The 8,188-nt window shown below is 44.6% G+C and overlaps 1 pseudogene; it reads left to right on the top strand.

Annotated features, from left to right (window-relative positions):
* Window positions 1–607: 607 nt before the first annotated feature.
* Window positions 608–2,775, top strand: LOC110325095 (annotated as a pseudogene).
* The last annotated feature ends 5,413 nt before the right edge of the window (window positions 2,776–8,188 follow it).

The following is an 8,188-nucleotide window of genomic DNA, read 5'->3' as shown; positions in this document are numbered from 1 at the left end:
TAACTGAAGCCTGTCTCTTACAGGAGTATCTGCTACTGTAGACCCTGACATCCCTTGTTAGAGGCACCAGAGCATTGACAATCACAGGCACACATGAATGAAGGGAGAACAGGACACATAAAAACCTCTCAGGTTCAAATAATCTGTGGTGGTTTAAATAAGAATGGCCCCCATAGCTGGGCGTAGTGGCGCATACCTTTAATTCCAGCACTTGGGATACAGAAGCAGGCGGATTTCTGAGTTCGAGGCCAGCCTGGTCTACAAAGTGAGTTCCAGGACAGCCAGGGCTATACAGAGAAACCCTGTCTCGAAAAACAAAAACAAAAACAAAAACAACAAAACAACAAAAAAAGAATGGCCCTCATAAGTTCATATATTTGAATGATTAGTCTCCAGTTGGTAGAATTATTTAGGAAGGATTCAGAGGTGTGGCCTTGTTAGAGGAGATGTGTCACTGGGGTGGGGCTGGGGGCTTTGAGTTTTTAAAAGCTCATTCCAGGCTCACTCTCAATATTCTGCCTCAGCCATGTGGAACAGGATGTAGGCTCTCTGCTAGTGTTCCAGTTCTATGCCTGCCTGTCTACCTGTGGTCACACTCCCCTCCACGATGATCATAGACTCACCCTCTGAAACCGTAAGCAAGCCCCAATTAAATGCTTTCTTCTATAAGCTGCCTTGTTCATGGTGCCTCATCACAGCAATAGAAAAATAACTAAGACACCATCTCTTGCTAAAAGATCTTATGGTTTTTCTTCATCTGAGAGAATGATAGTAATGGGACTGAAAGACAAGGCATCACTAATTAATTGTCACAAATTGGTTCCTAATTGAGATACTTTCTTTTCTTTCACCTGCCTTTGTGAAAAGGTCCTAAGTATGTCTCGAGGCCCACTGTGCACCATGTGTGCTCTTGGAGCCTTTCCAGAGGCAATTCTCCTGACATCTGTAGCCAACAAAGACACACCCATAAAGTTTCTGTGCAGCATCTGTGGCATGATGAGGTGCCAGCACCTAGCAGGGGCAGCTATCTCAATATGGGGGCAGCTACCTTGTCACATCAGCCCTAGGTATCTTCCTGGACAGAGCTGCAGGCTGGTCACTGTGGGTTGACAAGACAGTTCCCTGACCTGTCCAGCCACGACTCCCAATCTAGGGCTTGACCACTCACAACGCTCACTTTCTAGATTGGCCTGTGGCTTTCCCACTCCTGAAGTGCCTCTCTGTGGAAAAGACATATAATGAAAAAGAATGGTTATGAGAAAAAAATGGATCTTCTTAGTGATGCCAACATGGTAGACTTAGCTCTTGCTGTATGCAAAAATGGTTCTATGATATCCCTCATGCTTTGAGAGGAAAAACAACCCCACTTGTTGACCAACTCAAATGGCTTCCGGCAGTGACAGAACGATTTGTGAGCATGTTTGAGGATCCAGAAACTACTAGGCAGATGTAGTCAACCAAGATAGTTGGGCACTACCTTGCAGGCAAGCATGGGTTTAGGCAGGAGTGTTAGATATACTCTACAGATCTGAATGATGAGAGTGGAAATTACTCACGAGAGCAAGAAATCTTTACTTTTCTTTTTTTTTTATTTTTTTATTTTTTGGTTTTTCGAAATCTTTACGTTTTTTTAGAGTTTTGGTTCCAGGCACAGACACATGCTGTAGTTCACTCCGGGGAAAACTGGCCTCTGAAATCTTCGTGCAGAACCAGATGCAGCCATGGAAGACTTTACATGGCTAGGAGACCATGGGCAATAATTCTGTGAGTTCTCCACTCCAGTGTCCTCAGCAGTGAACATGGCTCGTTCATTGGCCTGTATTCATTTTTTAGACCATTTCAAAGGCTGGGATAATATTATCGATCACCTTCTTTACCAGCTACAGTACCTTAATGCAATTCGGACAATTTTCATAATTTTCACTCTTGGACCACTGCTGTCATAACAAAGATGTCAGTGGTTGCTTGTGGGGACTGGAAGAGCTAGTAAAAGTTATAAAGCAGGTGTCTTACAGATGTAAAGACCCAGTTACAGAACTTGTTGGTATGCTTGTATGATACCTGGTATAGTAACCCTGATTTTGATGGGGCTCAGGAAAAGCCAGAAGTGTGTCAGTGCTTGTGAGAGACCTGACTTCATAGAAAGTGGCCATCTTGTCATATCTGAGACTCTTTGCTGTATCCACCAGTGTGTCAGCACTCATGCGTTATCAGCAGATAAACTGGAAAATAAATTTCTGGTTTCTTTAACAACTCAGTTGCTGGTGGCACATGCCTTTAATCCCAGCACTCAGGAGGTAGAAGCAGGCAGATTTCTGAGTTTGAGGCCAGCCTGGTCTACAAAGTGAGTTCCAGGACAGCCAGGGCTATACGGAGAAACCCTGTCTCGAAAAACCAACTCAGTTGTGTCACATGATGCTTTTCTGGACGCTTTCTTGTGAGAAAGAGTGTGATGTTTCTGAAAACAGACACTTGAGAGGGCACAAGATGTTTAGAACGAATATAAATAGAACCCTACAAAGAGTGAGAGGCTGCTCTTGCATTGTTATGCTGTGCAACACTTCCCGGTCTTCTCTGGTCTTCACTTTGTAGAGAGCAACATGCCAAAGAACTTCTCGTGGTGGTATTCCAGCTGATTCTGGCTACTTCTGCCGATTCAGCCGAGTCTTGCTGTTTCTGATGGATTATGCTGCCACTACTGATTCACGTTTGGTGTTTGCTACTGGACTGGACTGCTGGTATCCTGGTAAAGAAGAGTGGAGTCTCTCCAAGTAACTACTTTTTTTTTCTTTCGAGACAGGGTTTCTCTGTGTAGCCCTGGCTGTCCTGGAACTCACTGCGTGGTCTACTCACGCTGTAGACCAGGCTGGCCTTGAGCTCAGAAATCCACCTGCCTCTGCCTCCCGAGTGCTGGGATTAAAGGCGTGCACTGTCACTGCCCGGCCACACTCTTCCTAATTACCCTAACACAGCCCACCACATCTCTTTCCAAAGTAACAACTTCTAAACAGGCCCACAACTCCCTTTTCCTATTAATCTTCTTTTTTCTCCCATCTCTGGTTGGTGTGTTAGAAGGGAGGTTGAAGTGTTTAAGAATCTTAACTAAAGCCAGGCAGTGATGGCATGGTAACAGCCATGCTCACCCAAGAAAATGGTTGAGAATACTAACTGTCTTTTTTTTTTTTTTTTAAGAAGCCAGTGCTGGTCATGAATATTAAAAAGAAATTTAATCAGAAGAGCAGGTAAGAAAGAGGCTCTTAACTGGAAAACTCAGCATTAAAGAACTATAAAGAAAAGCAGGAGGAAAAGAATAAAAGAAAGATGTAATTACCATCATAAAAGGGTGGCATGAGTTTTAGATGCAATTAACTTTACATGTTGGCTCTTCTCCTTCTCCTTCTCCTTCTCCTCCTCCTCCTCCTCCTCCTCCTCCTCCTCCTCCTCCTTCTCCTTCTCCTCCTCCTCCTCCTCCTCCTCCTCCTTCTCTTCCCCTCCTCTTCCTTTTCATTAAGCTTGATTTCCTTTTATCAGAGGTTCGGTCTGCAACTCTCAAGTAATCATATGAGAATAATAGGAAATAAATGGCATGCTCAGTTCAGGGAGGCTTGGGAATCAGGGTCTCAGGGAAGACCTGCCACCATTCTATGAGAAGCACCTGGACACCCCTGAATTCCATCAGAAAGTGCAAAGAAGCTGTGTTTCAAGTTGAGAAACCTGCTGGAGAGATGAACGAGAAAGGCAGATATGGTGTCTTAGTAGGGTCTCCATTGCTATGAAGAGACAATGTGACCATGGCAACTCTTATAAAGGACAACATTTAACTGGGGCTGGCTTACAGTTTCAGAGGCTCATTCTATTATCATCATGGCAGGAAGCATGGTATCAGTGCAGGCAGACATGTTGTCGTCAGACCTGAGAGTTCTACATCTTGATTTGAAGGCAACAGATTGGGTCTGTCTTCAGCCGACAGCCAGGAGGAGACTATCTTCAACATTGGGCAGAAATTGAGCATATATATAAATCCTCAAAGGCCACCTCCACAGTGACATACTTCCTCCAACAAAGCCATACCTACTCCAATAAGGCCATTCCTACTACTAGTGCACTCCCTGTGGGCCAAGCATTCAAACGTATGCATCCGTGGGAGCCAACCTATTCAAATCATCATGCATGGATTGCTTTGGGCAGCCTTTGACATTGCTAGATAGTTATTGTCTGAATGTCTCTGCTGAACTTTCACCTTTGCCTCTAAAGGCTTCTCCTCTCAGCGAACTACATTGTGAGGGGGAACAATTTATGTTTATAAGTTGCAGGGCACTCAGAGAATGAAGACTTTCGAGGAGACTTTCTGAGGTTGGTCTGTAGACAGGTGAACACAGAGGAGGCCACACTGGAAAAGGTTTCATAGCCAAGAACATTAAAATATGTAGACTGAAAGTTTTCATGGAATTTGATTGGGAGTAGACTTCATTTCCAATCATTGTAGCTAGACAAAAACTAGATATCGTAAGACAGTAACTGTTATGGATCGTGTTGACATACAATGTTAATTTATTGTGCCACTTTGGAAGGCAGCCTCATCTGTCCTCCATGATGTAGCTGTCTGGAGGTAGCATTTCCAATATGTCCCTGGTAGGAGCAAGGAGTAGGCTGGTGACCACTTTTCAGTGCATTTCCTTTTGTGCTAACATTGTTTTTGTGCTCTTGAGACTGTGTGTGGGTACAGGAACATGAAGGGATCTTCAGTAAGTGGAGAGCAGTCAACACTGGAGATCAGGAAGCACCCCTGGCCTCCAGCTTCATGTTTGAGCTTGGCCATGGTGGAAGGAGAAAGTCTCGCTCACCCACTGGGACAGTTCCTCAGGAGCTGGCCTTAGATCTCCTCTTAAGACTATTGTAAACCTGGAGATTAGTCTCTGGCTTAGATTACAGGTTCATGAAGATAAGATACGTGGTTATCTATTTCTGCATCTTGGATTCTGACACACGGTTGTTCTTCAACTGAGATTTGCAAATGAGTAAATTATACACATGACCCTTCTCAATTTGACAATTGAAGAATCTTATTTCAATGTTTCATGCATAATTATACAGGCAGAAGGAAGAGAGAAGCTGAGGATCCTAGGCAACCAATGAGAACTCGGAAGGATGCTTCTGGCCTATTCTGGTAACATTCTACAGAAACCAGTACCGACTTCTGTGATGGCTACTGTTCATGAATCTTTCTCTTTGGAAATGAAAATGCCTCTTTGAGATTTAGACATCGTATTATAAATGCAAGTGGGATTCCAAATACAACAAACTTCAAATGCTTCTCTATTCTATTTGATAAGATATGAGAGCTTCTAAGTTCAGAATTTTCAAAGGCAAGTTTTCATACATCTTAGCGTGGCAACATTTTATTAAGGGAAGAAATCTCTTTGGTATAATTGAGTTCACCCCTTACAGTCTGTAGGGAGCTGTTCCCAGGAGTCATTTTTAAAGGACCTTTATTAATATATATTTTCATGGTACCTGCTCAAGTTCATTTTAGTTTTGCTTTATGCCATTCAAATCTGCTGACTCGTGGTTAGAGCACTGACTACGATTCCCCGCTTCCTCTGCGATTCTTGTGCATGTTTTGATGATTCCTTAGCGTCAAGATCAAAATCAAATTCTCTTTTCCTTCTCCAGTGTCAGCAATTGTGGCTGATTATAGTCTTCTGAAATTTTACTATCATTTCGGGTACAATTAAGTACCCAATCTACTCACATTTTTATCCCTGGGACAGCAGTTTGAAAATATGTAAAACATTGCATGGCAAAGCAAAAGCTGTGGTTACAGAGAGGTGGTAATGTTTGTCTCCATAAAGGAAAAATCCTCGGAGTTTTTTAGAAGTTCAGAAGCCTGGGGTGGAGGTTAAATAACGTATTCAATGTCAACCAGTGATCAAGGGGGGAGGACCTAGCCCACTGTGGGTGGTGCCATCCTTGGGCTGGTAGTCCTGGGTTCTATAAGAAGCAAGCCGAGCAAGCCAAGGGAAGCAATCCAGTAAGCAGCACCCCTCCACGGCCTCTGCATCAGCTTCTGCCTTCAGGTTCCTGCCCCGTGTGAGTTCCTGTCCTGACTTCCTTTGGTGATGAACAGCAATGTGGAAGTGTAAGATGAATAAACCTTTTCTTCCCCAACTTGCTTCTTGGTCATGGTGCTTTGTGCAGGAGTAGAAACCCTGACTGAGACACCCATCGAGGTGAAAGAAACTCATGGCTTGTTAAGGAAACAGTGGTGACATAAGGCTTAGGTTTCCTAAGGTGTGCTGCTGATGGGATAGTAACCACTTCACACTGCGTCTGGTCTGAACCAGCAAGAGACTTCCGCTTTCTCTTCCTCATAAACATACTGTCTGCACACGTCTCTCTGGCTGCTGACTTTGCATTGCTTCTCAGAATCCATTATTATTATTATTTCTTGTCTGTTTCTCGTGTGCCCAGGACATGCTGAAGTCAGCACATTCGGTTTCATAAATTTAGACCTCAAGGGCTTTTTCCACGAAAGCCCGAGGTATTGAAGTGACAGTCTAAATAGCAATACAGCACATGGTTAGAAACATTGCATTAAAGAGAAACTGATTGACTGCCATGTCACTTCAGGATGGCAGAGTTTCAATCAATTCTTACTACAAATCCATGAGTCATTAGCGGTCTCCTAAGTCTTATGTCACCACTGTTTCCTTAACAAAATCTGCATGTTTTTCTTCCAAACATACTGTTAATGTACACACATTAAGAATTTTACATAACAGCATGGTTATCATCTCAAGGGTGCTAATGTTCCCTGTCTGGTCACATCTGCCTCTTCTCCTATTTGTTCACTTGAACACAGTCTTGGGCCTGGCTTGAATAAAAAGGGACCAGGAAGGGACAAACCTGTAATGTGACATCATCTAGCAGTCTCTGTAACAAAAGTCTGTAAAGGACGTTCCTCAAGAGGACTCATAAGTCCTGAGTAATTCTCCAAATTGAGTGTAACAGACTTACTGACCATATGGGCTTGGGACTTCAAACCCCCGCTCTCTCATTTACTAGCTACAAGCCTTGCAAAAATACTGTATTCCTCTGCAAAGTGGACAATTGTTTGGTTGTTCTGCATTTGAACCTGTTCCCACGGAACTTTGTTTATTCCCCTGGGAGGAAGGTCTCTGTAGTGAGAATTTTGGTTTCTTAAAAACAAAACAAAACAAAAAAAAAACAGTTATGTTATGTGTTTTAATCCCAGGTGTGGGACGTAGGGCTGCCTCAGCCTGTCCACAGCTGCTATGATTTGTCTCGTGCTCTAGGAGGGGCGTGATTTTTGCCAGCTGCAGATAGTTTATGTTTGGTATTCTGGGGACTCTTGAGTGGGTCTAATGTGAGAGCCTGGAGGGGGCCTGTGGGGGTGGGGTGGGGCTGCTCCCCCTGCTGCTGCTTCCCCTCCCCCTGCTTCTCCCCTGCTGCCTCTCTCCCTGCTGCTGCTCTCCGAATGCTGTTGCTGCTCCCCCTGCTGCTGGTTCCTGTTACTGCAGCTTCTCAGGTGGTTGTGAGCAAAGTGATGAGATGAAACTGGTTACCCTGACAGTGAAGATCAAACTTGCCCCAAGGAGCTGAAAGCACCTAATCAGGAGGAAGGCGTCTGAAAGGTCTACGCCCCCTGCTCCTCCAGCCCTCTTTCTCATCTGCCTAGTGTTGGGGCATGGAGAAGGGTGTTAGATATAAGAACCCAAAGAAGGAGTCAAAAGTACTGTTACAGGCCTCTCCCGGCCAAGGTATGCTGTGGGCAAGATGTCCACCCTCCATACCTCACAGTATAGCTTAGTGCAACTCAAGGCCACTATGTGGACAGCCTCACATGGTCTCCTCACTCCAGACTCTTGCTTGCTCCCATTGAGCCTGACTCTGAAATCAAAGCCCATCAACTTGGAGCATAAAATCCACATTTAGATGTGACAGTTCCTGCTACATTTCCTTAACCACTCAGCACAGGCCGCTTCTTCTTTCCTAACCTGCCTCACTCCCACACAGTACCATAGCATCTCCCCCCACCTCTGTGTCCCACCCATACAGTACCATAGCATCTCCCCCCACCTCCGTGTCCCACCCCCACAGTACCATAGCATCTCCCCCCACCTCCGTGTCCCACCCATACAGTACCATAGCATCTCCCCCCACCTCC

Source organism: Mus pahari, chromosome 8 (genome assembly GCF_900095145.1).
Source record: "Mus pahari chromosome 8, PAHARI_EIJ_v1.1, whole genome shotgun sequence".
In the NCBI taxonomy this organism is placed as follows: domain Eukaryota; kingdom Metazoa; phylum Chordata; class Mammalia; order Rodentia; family Muridae; genus Mus; species Mus pahari.
This window is presented reverse-complemented; position numbering and strand designations above follow the sequence as displayed.